The sequence below is a fragment of the Periplaneta americana genome, chromosome 2 (genome assembly GCF_040183065.1).
Source record: "Periplaneta americana isolate PAMFEO1 chromosome 2, P.americana_PAMFEO1_priV1, whole genome shotgun sequence".
Lineage (NCBI taxonomy): Eukaryota > Metazoa > Arthropoda > Insecta > Blattodea > Blattidae > Periplaneta > Periplaneta americana.
Window position 1 is genome coordinate 20,577,239 of NC_091118.1, and position 15,757 is coordinate 20,592,995.

At 33.0% G+C, this 15,757-nt stretch overlaps 1 long non-coding RNA gene across 2 annotated transcripts; it reads right to left on the reverse strand.

Moving 5' to 3' along the window:
- Positions 1-1,174: 1,174 nt before the first annotated feature.
- On the reverse strand, positions 1,175-13,162 carry LOC138715577 (uncharacterized). 2 transcript variants are annotated; one of them, XR_011336492.1, is made up of 3 exons: positions 13,079-13,162; positions 7,255-7,351; positions 1,175-6,006 (listed from the first exon to the last, which is right to left on the reverse strand). It is a non-coding gene; the product is annotated as an uncharacterized lncRNA (long non-coding RNA). The 2 variants fall into 2 exon arrangements; XR_011336481.1 differs by lacking the exon at positions 13,079-13,162 and having other exon boundaries at positions 7,255-8,538.
- Between the last annotated feature and the right edge of the window lie 2,595 nt (positions 13,163-15,757).

The following is a 15,757-nucleotide window of genomic DNA, read 5'->3' on the forward strand; positions in this document are numbered from 1 at the left end:
CAGTTTTGCGAAGGCTTCGGAATAATAATGCTCTAAATGTTCAGTGCAAGTATATTGTATCTGCAATTTTAAAAATATGATCGTGCAAAAAATGTTGTACAATACACGTTTGTGAAGTGCATTACAAACGTTTGCTCGATTTTGTAAAACGTATTTCCCAACTTTGTATCGTAATACACTATTGTATAGCTATGCTACTTAACAGCAACCTCGTTTGCCAGAAAAAAATTCAATTTTACAGGAGAGCGAAAAACCATTTTAATATCTCGAAAACCAATAAATGTTCGACAAGAGAATATTTAAAACTCTTCTTGTGAAGTTTGTACTCATACCTTGATGTAAGATTTGTTTCAAGAGGATTCGGAAAATTTACTTGATAGGACTAAAGTGAAATCCCTGATCACATGTATCAGATTGATCAGCCTAATGCACTTTCAAGACAACTTTAATCGATTTCACTACGCTGCCATCTAGCGACTGTAAAATAAGTCACGTTATAACCCTGATGAAATGTCATTAATAGCTTGCAGCAGTACTTCCATCTAGCGGTCGTTGCCAAACAATTCATTTTCGACAATGGAAATCCTAGTGGTTGTTCTCTTTTATATGTTGCCATTTTATAATGTGGAAATGGACAATCTGATATGTGATCAGGAGTGAAACCTTTCGTTCGTATTTTTTTTTATATACCAGGTTGCCGTTCAACACCATCGATATTTAAAACTCCCATTTTTTAGTATTAGTAACAAGATAGTTAAGGTAAGATTTCTGCCATTAATCAAATACATGGATAGGAAATAGACATTGTCGAAAACGTCCAAGTTTCGCTTCTAAGAAAATGTGTTTTGGAAGATTACGAATTTGATTTTCCGTAATGTCTTCAATGATTTCAGTTATTGTGTTCCATTTCATCTTCCAAAGTTCTGTAAAATTTTTGTAAATGTATTATGTGCGATGTATTTAAAAGTTTTAGAAACACACTTTGTGCTATGAACTGAAATTTTTCATGTGTTCTGATTAACTGTGTGTTACAAGTACTGTATTTTATCTCCAGGCAGACTAGATTCAAATCAAGCGCGTGTAAGTGAAATTGGTGGTGAACAAAGATTAAGTTCAAGATCACTATGATCTTATTCTACTATTATTTCTGCATAAATCATTCATAACATATTACTGAAGTACCAAGAACGTTCCTTTATTCACACTATTCTCAGGCTAATACACGACCATTCACGCCTTCAGGTAAAAGAAATAAATATTGAGAAAAACTAGCAGACTTGTCCATTATATTCATACGTAAATACGTAATTCAAAACTGTCTGCATTCATTCAATTCATATTCTATGCAATTAAATTTCCATTTTAATCTTCACACAGAAGCGATGAGCGATTCACAACCACTTGCATACAATTGCGAAATACGCATCCACCACGAGGCATCGTATCTGTAACAAATTAAATTATAAATCAGAATAAGGACGTGTAGTTCATTTCTATTAAATATACGAGAACAGTCTCTTACAGAAATCAAACGTAACTGAGACCCGTTTAGTATCGAGGGTTATCACTAACAATGAAAAAAATTACTGGTAGAGGAATTGCATAAGTGTTATAAATTTTTAATTTATCACTTTTAAACAAGTTTATACACAAATAATATAAAAACGTGCGTCGATTTCAGATTCAGATTGAGGAAGTTAACGGGCTAGGTTGCCTAGTAACGGTCATGCTAGTAGTGAAAGCAAATTGAGATATATTTTATATGGTAAAGATTTCTTAGCACCATATATAAGTAATAGAAAAAAATGTTGCGGTAGAAATAAATTTGGTATTTCAATGAGAAAATTTCATCAACATTCGTCAGCTAATAACTTCCAAAATAAAGGAAGAAACTTTTATTAGAAGTAACATATTAGTTCGTACTCTACCCTGAAAACAGTCACGTAGTAAGATAACTACATAATAATCCAGAAGTTAAGAGTAAGCCAATGTTATAGTAAATTAATATCACATACAAAAAATAAATAGTAATATTAATAAAACCTTTGGGGAGGCTGAAACGTAGATGGGAGAATATTAAAATGGATTTGACGAAGGTGGGATAGAATAATAGAGACTGGATTAATCTTGCACAGGATATGGAACGATGGCGGGGTAATGTGAGGGCGGTAATAGTTCAAATTACATGTCTAAAAACAGTATGCATATACAAAGGTCAGTTAAAATGGAACTATTGCAAAGAGATTGTACAATCAAAAAATTCGTCAAGATTATAAAACGGATTTAAAATTAACCAAGTAGAGATGAGAACCTCCGGGTTCCTTAAAAGCCATAAGTAAATAATATTAATAACAATTAGATATAAATTCAATTAAATTAAGGAAAAAATACACAGAAAGTATAAAAATCACGGAGGAAAATTTTTATGAAATCTTACAGACGTAATGTTGATAGAGCAATTTTTAAGGACTAAAAACATTTTGCTATTCTGTAAAAATCGACCACTGGCTTCCAGTCCTGTAGATTAATACCAATGTCACTAACTTAATCCTAAAAATGTACGAAAAAGACAATGAATTATATTTTAAGTATTCGAAGAGCCCCAATGAAACGCCAGGAAAAGTGGAGCTTGGCCATTGTCTCTTCTGCATTCAATAAATTTTCTGTAAAAAATAAATATAATTTTTTACACTGAAATTTTGTAAGTAATTCTAAACTAAATCATTTGTTAAATTTTAGTATTTTAATTGGGAACATGTTTCTCAAGTCTTTCTGTGAAACTGTTTCGTCCGAGAAGTTTTCAAACATCAGTGAGTTCCAGCATTTAAATTAAGTTCATGTGGAAAAGCCTGAATTTTTTATCGCACCCTCCATGATTTGAATTGGAATTTTGTGTAAAGAAACTTCGATCTTGGAGGTACTGAAACCTCCGCTAGGGGTACCTATGTTCCGGCAACGAAACTATGAGCTAAATAAATACAAAAGAACTTTGGAACTTAGTTCAGTTCCACACTGTGAATGTGACTTCCCAGAGAACTATCCACAAATTTCCGCGATTGGTTGTTTAAAAAGAATCCTTGTGCCCCTCTTCGCGCCTCAGATTACGATCATTTGCTAATTTAATTTCATTTTCTTTTATCTTCATAGAGTTTTGTATCATTTTACCATTACTTTCTTCAATATCTTTTGTTTCATTAATTATCCTTCAATTTTCTTAATTCTTTCTTCAGATTTCTCAATTTTCTTCAGTTTTCTCAATTCATTCTTCAGTTTTATCAGTTCTTTCTTCAGTTGTCTTGATTTATTTTCGCCTTTTATCCACTATTTCACTTCCCCCATTTCGCATCACACGTTCACTGTTTCACTTCACTACACACTTCGCATTTCTACGATTTTTTAAGAACGGCACAAGTTTCACAGAAGAGAAAATTAAATAAATTCAATACCGACGTGAAGCAATTCTTGGGAAATCACAATCTAAATTTCGAGACAAAAGTTGGCAGGAGCATTCTAAGTAATACATGACTTACAAAATTTTGACATGTGAATAACTTTCGAATTCAAATTTTAATTCAGTAGTTTTTGAGTCGAATTACGTTTTTATTTTTCTAAACTACTTCAAACGAAATTTTTATATTAGAAACTGGCATTACGGACAGTCTTATCCGAGTAGTTGCAAGTTCACAGATACCTTAGTATGAATTTCGCAAGAGAAAAGTTGACAATGCACATGGTACATGATGCTTTTAAGAACAGTCATAAATTTAGTCGAAAACTGAATATTTGCATTACCGCAATTTTGAATTTTGTACTTCTGAAAAGATACAAACATGCACTAAATAATTTCTACTTGGACATATGAGATGCATGTTCCCACAAGTTAATGAACACTAGCAGAAGCATGCTCAAATGAAATTTGTTTAAATTAGTCATTCATTTCCACCATAAGAAACAAAACAGCATTGATTGAATGAAGCAACTTACCGAGTTAAAAAAAATAATGAACACTTCTTCAGAACCCTTCAAATTTAAAATATTCACAAAATCGGAAATTTTATAGAGAATACGAAAAGCTTAACGTATAAATTTACATATAAAAAAATTGCTTTTTTTCTCACACGACGGTAAAGACATATTGGAACTATTATTGTCAGTATAATCATAATAAAAATTATGCCTACAGATTAATAAATTGTTATACTAAATTTAGTATACTTGTATAATTATATAAATTCGCACTAACACAGTGTAAGGCAAATATTAAAAATAGGCTGTACCAAATAAAACTGTCATAGAATCAACGAGAAAATGTAAATATGTCACAGAATCCTGAAAGTTTAATCATACAGCACATCAGTTTCAGAGTATAGGAATGTTGCTTCTTACGTTTACAGAATAAAATTATTAGTACAGTACAAATTTTTATTTTCTAAAATTGAAAAACTGCTGAAATGGTAAAATAATGAAAACTATCGATCGTAGTAAACACTTAAAACACTCAGTGAGACAACTCTAGTTATCAATTCAGACGGAGAATACTATTAAATCTAGAATTTCTTTAAATAACATGCACATCACATATACAACACTTCATACAATTCTTACTCTAACACACATGAGAGAAAATATCTTTGCAGTGTCGAAATTTCGAGAAAATTAATCAAATTCATTTCACATAGGAGAATACAAACTCATTTTAAAATTAACATCACAAAATAAGCAAGCACTAAAACAAATGCAGTCCAACTAAATAAATAAAATTTATGTATTATCGCTTACTCATACGTTACCATTGTTACCATTGTTATACATTTAAAGACTTCAATGAAATATCGAAGTATGCATGTTGCTATCTGGATTCAGAAATAAAATTGTGGAAAATTTTGATTGGTATATTAGGTTACAAGATTCCTAAAAAATAAACACTCATACATTAGTGTACGATAAAATGTAGAAAATCGTGACAATACAGTTAACTCAACACTTCCAAATCTTCATATGGACATCTGGATCTAATGCTGTTTAGGACGAATGCAGTGTTACATAAAATGACAATGACGAAATAGACGATGAAATTTTTCTCATTTTCATTATTGCTTTGATCGCATGTACTGTAGTTTATCAATGTAAGTTACGTATTAGAATTATATAGAATTTTAAATCAAATAATTTGGAAACATTTAAAAATTTTACAAGGATTAGACACGGATCACATTACCCAGGAGAACAATGGAAAATTCATTGCTCGCAGTTTATGAAAAGCAGGATACTAAATTCGCGAAATGGATATATAAATTGAATATGTTAATAATTAATAATTATAAAGCGTTTTATAGGCTATGTACAATATGTACAGTACAAAAATTAAATTTTGTTAGGTTGAGTAGACGAAAGTTATTTTCGGGTGTAAAATAATTTCAATTAAACGTTATTTTAGGACACTTTAGACATACATAAATTATCCTAGAAGTCGTGTTTCACCATCTTATTTTAGTCACAAAGTTTCTTGTTTATGTAGAGTGAACTACACAAAGCTGCCAAACGCTACAGTTCTTAAAAGGTATCTGTACTACTCAGGAACCTGTTAAATAAAATCTTTGATTTTTATAATTATTATAATTTAAGAATTCATTTGGCTCTCCAAAAAAATGTTCGCTAACAGCATTTTACACTTACAACTTTCTGTGTTCCTGAACTACTAAGATTGTCCCTCCCAAGGCGTGAAGAGTTGCCGTTTTATTTGCACCAATTGTTTGGCTAGCCAGATATATCGAGCAGAACAAAAACGGATACCATTTCTCTTGCAACACGACCCTGACAATAGAACTGTCTAGACCGAAACTTTTAATATACGTCAACGCTGCTGGAAATTGAACTTTCGTCTATCCAACCACAATGAAAAGTATAAAATCTCTCATCTGATACTTAACTTAGTGCGGCTCCAGATATCTTCCTGAAGATCCTCTTGTTAAGGGACCGTATTATCTGCTCAGTCATACATCTCGCCTAGATTGAGATAACAAAGAAAACATTTTAGAATAATTCAATACATCAACAAAATATAAACAGAGTGAAGAAACAGTTTAAGGCAATGCCAAAAGATTAAAACAAGATATCTGCTATGCATCCATATTTTGTGTGTTGCTATTTAAGTGTAAATTTCGTATATATAACGAAATTAAATTTTTCAATTAACGACAGAAAGTTGAGTTTATGTTCACAGTACCTGATTCTCAGAAGTTTTGTAGTGAGAATAAAGGTAATTCAGAAATATCCATTCAGAGTGAACGAATATATAGCATCAATACTCTCACGCCTGCATTTTGTAGTTGTTCAAGGTGTATTCACTCTGATTAACTCTCTTATAGGCTGGGTTACACATTATAATGTAAGTTATATTCAAAGATTTATGCAATGTATGTAGCTGACATGAATGAAGAATTCAAATAAAATTTAATTGAACTCTTTTCGTAATTGAAATTAATAATAAATCGGTTGAATAATTTCAAGCTGCAGATTGCTTACACTGTTTATCGCACGCCTTTAAACATCTGAACGGAAGTTACATAAAAAGGTGTGTAATTATAGTACTTATTTAGAAGAATTAGACTATGAATACAGACCTTTATTCATAAGAGTGACATTTCCACACAATGCAAATCGAGTTTTTAGCACTGAGAGAATAGATTTATTTCGCACTTTGAAATATTTCCTAAAATTTGTAGCCCAAAACTGAAGGGATCATGATTCTCTGTTTTTAGAGTATAAGAAAGCTATTGCTTTCTGTTAAACTGCAACCTTCAAATCTATTTTTATTTGTGTAATTTGTCTCACAGTTCTGATTTTACGAATTCAAAGCCGGGCAAGAAATTTAAACTTCGATTTCTATGCAAGAATAATTTTGGTTAAATACACGTCAACTAAGATTACCAATATTATCGGTTTCTATAGAACTATTGAAACTTGAATCGGGTTCATCTAACTGTTCTGCAATAAATTTTTGTTAACCACATAATAGATACAATGCAATCTTGTAAAACAAGTAGGCCTATCAAACTTTCATATATTATTTGGGTTATTTCATTTGATAGCGTAATTATTATTATAGTGTATCCCGATAAAGAGCAAATTTATGTTAATACCTAAATCATACTATTATTTCTTCAAATATTAAATTTTTATATTGTTTACATCGTTTTTCTCACAAACTGCTAATCGATTTAAGAAATTATGTGACTTATTCACTGAACTTACCGATTACCACTACGAGATTAGGGATGATGTTCGCCGCACTTTGGTCCTATGGCGCTGATTCCCTTCTTCTAGTTTCAAAAATCTCTCGGCAACAATCCTCGGCAAAAAAATAATTTATCACAATTCATACCAAGAACATACCAAGATTTAATTAAAACTATATACTATACAAATAAATACAAATAAAAATAACCCTCATAAGTTTTATTTTCACTAATTCTTCAAGTTACAATGGCTATTATTTACGTTGCCTTCCAGAGCATATTTGTCAAGTTTTCCTAAAGAAATTATTAGGTTTAGTGAAATTTAATAACAGAACTTAGTACACAGGTGAACACGATCTCCTTAATAAGTATATGTAGATCCAAATTAAAATTTTCTATTTATCAAATTCATTAATTTCCTCTATATGTACAGCATATACAACTCTCTTCACGTCTAATTTTTGTAGCAGTATCTCGACCCAAATTAAAATATCTTGGAGCAACGGTAACAAATATAAATGACACTCGGAAGGAAATTAAACACAGAATAAATATGGGAAATGCCTGCAATTATTCGATTGAGAAATTTTTGTCTTCTAGTCTGCTGTCAAAAAATCTGAAAGTTGGAATTTATAAAACAGTTATATTACCGGTTCTTCTGTATGGTTGTGAAACTTGGACTCTCACTTTGAGAAACAGAGATTAAGGATGTTTGAGAATGAGGTTCTTAGGAAAATACTTGAGGCTAAGAGGGATGAAGTTACAGGAGAATGGAGAAAGTTACAAAACACAGAACTGCACGCATTGTATTCTTCACCTGACATAATTAGGAACATTAAATCCAGACGTTTGATATGGGCAGGGCATGTAGCACGTATGAGCGAATCCAGAAATGCATATAGAGTGTTAGTTGCGAGGCCGGAGGGAATAAGACCTTTGGGGAGGCCGAGACGTAGATGGGAGGATAATATTAATATGGATATGAGAGAGTTGGGATATGATGGTAGGGACTGGATTAATCTTGCTCAGGACAGGGACCGATGGCGGGCTTATGTGAGGGCGGCAATGAACCTCCGGGTTTCTTAAAAGCCATTTGTAAGTATCTCCACCCAGTGAGGGTGAAGTAACACCTGACAATTAACATGAAGACCAGCAAATTTGTGTAGAAGTTACCGAAACATATAAAATTTTGAAATTAAAACATTTCACCTATTTCGACCACAAACATAAATATTAGTGTTGTTTAATATGCGTTACAGTTTCCACCCTTTCTATTAACGTGTTGTATAATGCAAGTTCCCGTCTGATTAGGGGTAATCTCGAATTTCAACGTAAGACACATTTTTATTGCATTTGTAGTATTTTAGAATTTCACTCAAATGTTATTTATTTGTAGGTATCCTTTCCTGCAGAATGTAAGTGTAAACACAAGTTTCCATAAACCAAAAATTTAACAGAATTTAAGTAAATAATATATATATATATATATTATTTACTTAAAATTTAAAAGTCACATTTCACAATGGGAAAGTGGAGTATGGTAAGTATTCTTCTCCACCACCACCACCACCACCACCACCACCACCACCACCACCACCACCACCACCACCACCACCACCACCACCACCACCACCACAAACATTAATTACGATTTACATATGGATCACATTTACAATTCAGCTGATTTTTTTAAATCTATTTCTAAAATAACTTCCATCACCAATATTTTAACAACACAGCTCAACCATAACTACAACACTGACACACCGCACAGACATGGACCAACATTAAAACGCTGTTCACAAAACTGGCCAGAAAAGTTGTCATGCACAGACTACTCTACTGCACTTTTGCCATTGACAAATGTAAGGTGTTGACCAATTTATTTTTATTTAGTTATCTAAAAATTTACCGAAATCATATATTTGTCATCAAGTTCTCCCTATACCCACAATGAAATAATAAACCTCTTCCGTATTTTCCTCGAGTCATACTGACAAAGAAAGGTGGCCAACTGATTTTCAAAAGTTTATTTAAAAATACGAATAATTAACCATTAATATTTTAATTATAGATTTGGTTCTCGTTGTTTGCTATAAATGAAATGTTTATGCATTAAAAACTTAGCCAAGAGTGACAGTTAATCAAAGCAAACTTTAAGATAACGAAAAATATTCTAGAGCAGTAGAACAGAAGTGGACGCGACCGTCCACCCAAGTGACTAACGCCGTTAAAAGGGTAAGTTTTGGATTGCAGTAGGTTATTACAGATAATTAAATCCCGGCATCGGGGCACAAACACGGCTTCCCCCTCCCCAGTTCCTGGGGTTCTGTGCCTACATTTTCATAGGAACATCCCAGGAATTTTTCTTTCGTTTTCTTCTGTTTTTTATTTGTAAGTTCTTTTACTTTTCACCCATTATACACGTAAAATGTGATATACAAGTGACTATGTGCAGCGTTCAGTTTGTGTAGGAAGTATTGTGTTGCAACTCTATCGCCGTCTTTGACCGTAACCCAGAGGGTACGTTTACACGTAAATTTCATTTTTAAATGTCAAGAACACTCGTAATGTAACAGATGTCAGCAGACAGCGGCTATGTCTGTACCTGTAGCCAGAGCAGCACGTCTTCGAGGTCAGCGGCAAACGTAACCAAAGTCAGTCAGGTCTAGTCCAGAGAGCAGTGGCGTATAGTCACGTCGTCAGTGACGTATAACCCCGACGTCTCTGATGTCTTGTCCAATATCGTAGAAACAATTAATTAAAGGGAAATAAAGTGGAATAATATCTGAACAAATGAGAAGTGAAAGAGAGATAAATTAGAAGTGTGATTGAGTGAATTAGATCATTCATGTGAATCAATGTTGTGGTTGGGAGTAGCATCAGGGGTACTTAACTGTAGGAGTATCATAGATGTAAATTTATGGAAAAAGGCAATAAGAAAGGCAATTAAGGAGTACGAGCGAAGAGAAATAGATAAGTACGTAAATAAATAGGGAAAAGATTAGCAGGGAAATAAATAGAGGAAAGAATAGCAGAGAAATAAATAGAGGAAAGAATAGCAGGGAAATAAATAGAGGAAAGAATAGCAGGGAAATAAATAGAGGAAAGAATAGCAGGGAAATAAATAGAGGAAAGAATAGCAGGGAAATAAATAGAGGAAAGAATAGCAGCGAAATAAATAGAGGAAAGAATAGCAGCGAAATAAATAGAGGAAAGAATAGCAGACAAATAAATAGAGGAAAGAATAGCAGACAAATAAATAGAGGAAAGAATAGCAGCGAAATAAATAGAGGAAAGAATAGCAGACAAATAAATAGAGGAAAGAATAGCAGACAAATAAATAGAGGAAAGAATAGCAGGGAAATAAATAGAGGAAAGAATAGCAGGGAAATAAATAGAGGAAAGAATAGCAGGGAAATAAATAGAGGAAAGAATAGCAGGGAAATAAATAGAGGAAAGAATAGCAGCGAAATAAATAGAGGAAAGAATAGCAGCGAAATAAATAGAGGAAAGAATAGCAGACAAATAAATAGAGGAAAGAATAGCAGACAAATAAATAGAGGAAAGAATAGCAGCGAAATAAATAGAGGAAAGAATAGCAGACAAATAAATAGAGGAAAGAATAGCAGACAAATAAATAGAGGAAAGAATAGCAGGGAAATAAATAGAGGAAAGAATAGCAGGGAAATAAATAGAGGAAAGAATAGCAGGGAAATAAATAGAGGAAAGAATAGCAGCGAAATAAGTAGAGGAAAGAATAGCAGCGAAATAAATAGAGGAAAGAATAGCAGGGAAATAAATAGAGGAAAGAATAGCAGGGAAATAAATAGAGGAAAGAATAGCAGAGAAATAAATAGAGGAAAGAATAGCAGAGAAATAAATAGAGGAAAGAATAGCAGGGAAATAAATAGAGGAAAGAATAGCAGGGAAATAAATAGAGGAAAGAATAGCAGACAAATAAATAGAGGAAAGAATAGCAGACAAATAAATAGAGGAAAGAATAGCAGGGAAATAAAGAGGAAAGAATAGCAGAGAAATAAATAGAGGAAAGAATAGCAGGGAAATAAATAGAGGAAAGAATAGCAGAGAAATAAATAGAGGAAAGAATAGCAGAGAAATAAATAGAGGAAAGAATAGCAGGGAAATAAATAGAGGAAAGAATAGCAGGGAAATAAATAGAGGAAAGAATAGCAGGGAAATAAATAGAGGAAAGAATAGCAGGGAAATAAATAGAGGAAAGAATAGCAGGGAAATAAATAGAGGAAAGAATAGCAGAGAAATAAATAGAGGAAAGAATAGCAGAGAAATAAATAGAGGAAAGAATAGCAGGGAAATAGAGGAAAGTATAGCAGGGAAATAGAGGAAAGTATAGCAGGGAAATAAATAGAGGAAAGAATAGCAGACAAATAAATAGAGGAAAGAATAGCAGAGAAATAAATAGAGGAAAGAATAGCAGAGAAATAAATAGAGGAAAGAATAGCAGGGAAATAAATAGAGGAAAGAATAGCAGGGAAATAAATAGAGGAAAGAATAGCAGGGAAATAAATAGAGGAAAGAATAGCAGGGAAATAAATAGAGGAAAGAATAGCAGGGAAATAAATAGAGGAAAGAATAGCAGCGAAATAAATAGAGGAAAGAATAGCAGCGAAATAAATAGAGGAAAGAATAGCAGGGAAATAAATAGAGGAAAGAATAGCAGGGAAATAAATAGAGGAAAGAATAGCAGCGAAATAAATAGAGGAAAGAATAGCAGCGAAATAAATAGAGGAAAGAATAGCAGGGAAATAAATAGAGGAAAGAATAGCAGAGAAATAGAGGAAAGAATAGCAGACAAATAAATAGAGGAAAGAATAGCAGGGAAATAAATAGAGGAAAGAATAGCAGGGAAATAAATAGAGGAAAGAATAGCAGACAAATAAATAGAGGAAAGAATAGCAGAGAAATAAATAGAGGAAAGAATAGCAGGGAAATAAATAGAGGAAAGAATAGCAGGGAAATAAATAGAGGAAAGAATAGCAGGGAAATAAATAGAGGAAAGAATAGCAGGGAAATAAATAGAGGAAAGAATAGCAGAGAAATAAATAGAGGAAAGAATAGCAGAGAAATAATTAGAGGAAAGAATAGCAGGGAAATAAATAGAGGAAAGAATAGCAGGGAAATAGAGGAAAGAATAGCAGAGAAATAAATAGAGGAAAGAATAGCAGGGAAATAAATAGAGGAAAGAATAGCAGAGAAATAAATAGAGGAAAGAATAGCAGAGAAATAAATAGAGGAAAGAATAGCAGGGAAATAAATAGAGGAAAGAATAGCAGAGAAATAAATAGAGGAAAGAATAGCAGGGAAATAAATAGAGGAAAGAATAGCAGAGAAATAAATAGAGGAAAGAATAGCAGAGAAATAAATAGAGGAAAGAATAGCAGAGAAATAAATAGAGGAAAGAATAGCAGGGAAATAAATAGAGGAAAGAATAGCAGGGAAATAAATAGAGGAAAGAATAGCAGAGAAATAAATAGAGGAAGGAATAGCAGGGAAATAAATAGAGGGAAGAATAGCAGAGAAATAAATAGAGGAAAGAATAGCAGAGAAATAAATAGAGGAAAGAATAGCAGGGAAATAGAGGAAAGAATAGCAGAGAAATAAATAGAGGAAAGAATAGCAGAGAAATAAATAGAGGAAAGAATAGCAGAGAAATAGAGGAAAGAATAGCAGGGAAATAAAGAGAGGAAAGAATAGCAGAGAAATAATTAGAGGAAAGAATAGCAGGGAAATAAAGAGAGGAAAGAAAAATTATTGAATGATAAGTACTGCTACATCATTATAAATCACTAACAACTTACATCAGCGAGGTGAAAAGCTTTCCTTTAGGCTTCTTCTTCTTCTTCTTCTTCTTCTTCTTTCTTTAGGAAGTAGTGGCAACATCTGAAAGACGAAAAGTGAAAATCAATTAGTATTACAAAAGGAATATAAATATTTAAGCATTATCTGCAATAGGAATATGCCGAGGGTTTCGATAAGGTTAGAGGGGTTTGATAACGGATTACTTAGACAAAAGGCAGGCACCAGCGACTCATAGCTCAAAGATCACGAACAAATACGCATGCGCCAGATGTCAGAGGCTCGTAACTTCTGTATGCGGAAGTGAACTATTTTGCAATCCTTATTCATATAGCGACAAATCCCCTCAGTGCGTTTACAGCCCTAAAATATGGACTAAAAAGCTCGGATGTTTTGTTCAGATACAGAATTTAAAAAATGGGCCGAATCTTGGTAGCACTCCTGTATGTAAACAACAAGCTTCTCAAGACTGTTCACAAGTGTTTACTGCTCATGCGCAATGCGTTGTATCTGGAACTTGGTCAAATTAGATGGCCCAGATTTTATTTCTGGGTTTGTACTATTTCTATAGAAATCTGCTAGTCGATATTATGCTATGAAACAAAAGACAATTTGGACTAGCTGCCGAAAAAGCTTGAACATTACTTACATCCTGTTTCTGAGAGTGCTTTCATTTGCTTGACTATCTGGTGACTAAACATTCTATCGAATGGTGTAGCTTAGCTTATTCACCAAAAAAATGTTAGATTCTGATTTTTTAAATCTCAATTCTTACATTCCTGCAATGTAGATTATAAATGTGTAATTTATTCTTAGAACAGATGCAAAATTTACATTTAAATATACGAGCTAAACTAGCGCTGAGGTATACCTACATCTTGCATATATCTATGGCTCTGTATCAGGTTATGTTAGATTAGTTTAGGCCTTGCATATACAATCAACCGCACCACTACAAAAAACACCAATAAATTCAACGATTTTCACTTCCGAATTCACCGGAATTACCTTAGCGCTAGTTTCACCAATATACCTACGGAACATGGTTCAAGAAAGACTATTTCATGTCCTTACCTTACTGTACACTTTGCTTCACTGGTATGCTGCACCAACACCACATTTCAATGCCAAGCCGTGTAGTTCAGTCAGTGCCTTGCACACGGAAATTACGTGAAGTTCTTGCTACGAACAAACATGTGATACTTTGAGTATTATAGAGTAAGAATTGAGTCTTAGATTACCAAATTCATTTCCAATAATTCCAGTATAATTCATCTCACTTATCTGTTCGCCTGCGTCTGTAAATTCTGCAGGAATTATTATTATTATTATTATTATTATTATTATTATTATTATTATTATTATTATTATTATTATTAAAATGTGAATATAGAAGTTGAACTTAAGAAACCTATACTTCCACATTAGACACCATTAGTCAGAGTATGGGCCCAATCTCAATTACTAGTAAGACCAGCAATACCAGCTTACAGGGTGCTGAATAACGACACATGCAGAAATTCCTTGGTCTAACAAGCAGTTACGTCTGATGGATGACCTTTCAGCTATTATCCCAGCCACATTTATTCTATCCAGTTTTACGACATGTGCAAATGGCTCGTCACTTCTAGTTCTTTAGTGTATTTTTCTCAGATTATTTTAGGTTTACAGTTTTTTTGGGGAATGGCTCAGTCTGTTGGTTATTTCAGGTAATTTTTTTTTCTGCAATTTAATCTATTTTTGGGTTCACCGATTTTTTTGTAGCATAGGCTTGATTTTCGAAAGCTAGTTTTAATGCACGTGATTGTTTATTTTATATCATACCACGGCATTTCTTTTTAAAAAACTAAAACGGTTGTGACGCCATATTAACATTTATTTATTTATCTATGTATTTATTTATTATTTATTCATTTATTTATTTAAACTAACTAGCTAGTGAGTACAAATTAAAATTATAAAACAAAAATGAACATTAGGGGGTAAATATTATTATTCTATTTTTTAAATGTCTCCATGTTCTAATGGGTTTGATTATAATTTCAATTTTGAAGCAGTTTCGCCGTTTTGAATCCTACCGTCCCCAATACGTATCCTATTTACAATTTCGTAATTATGTTTCTAATGCCATAGTTAACAGGAACAAGCCATAAAATGAGTAGAAAGGGATACAAGTTGAAAGTAAGGTAGGCGGTGTTTGCGTAAGACCCACCCGTTAACTAAGCTCTCTAGTTTTTTGTAACCGCTATGCCACGCTGCGTCGTTCGGGTGATAGCGGCCTTAGTCTTTGTACAGGTTACATATTTTTACCATCATTTCCTTATGTGATCAGGCCTACTTAATTTCATCGACTAATGAGGACATGACTACCGATTACAACTAATTATTTTCGCCACAATTCTCAACTCCTCAGAAGATTGGGATATATTTAAACCCATCGTGTGAACACATTGAAGTGCGCAGAACTTCTCTGTTAAGTCATGGTTTAATAAGAATTGAAGGTTCTCAAAATTAAATCTAAGGCTACACGCGACAACATACCATGTCGACACAACCCCGCTTTCTTTACAAGGAACATTATCCAATTCTGTACGCTTCGACATCTACAGACTGTTCATCCTGGAGAACAGAACGACGCAGGACAACTCTGATCGTGTTAATTTTTCTCGACCTCATGAGAC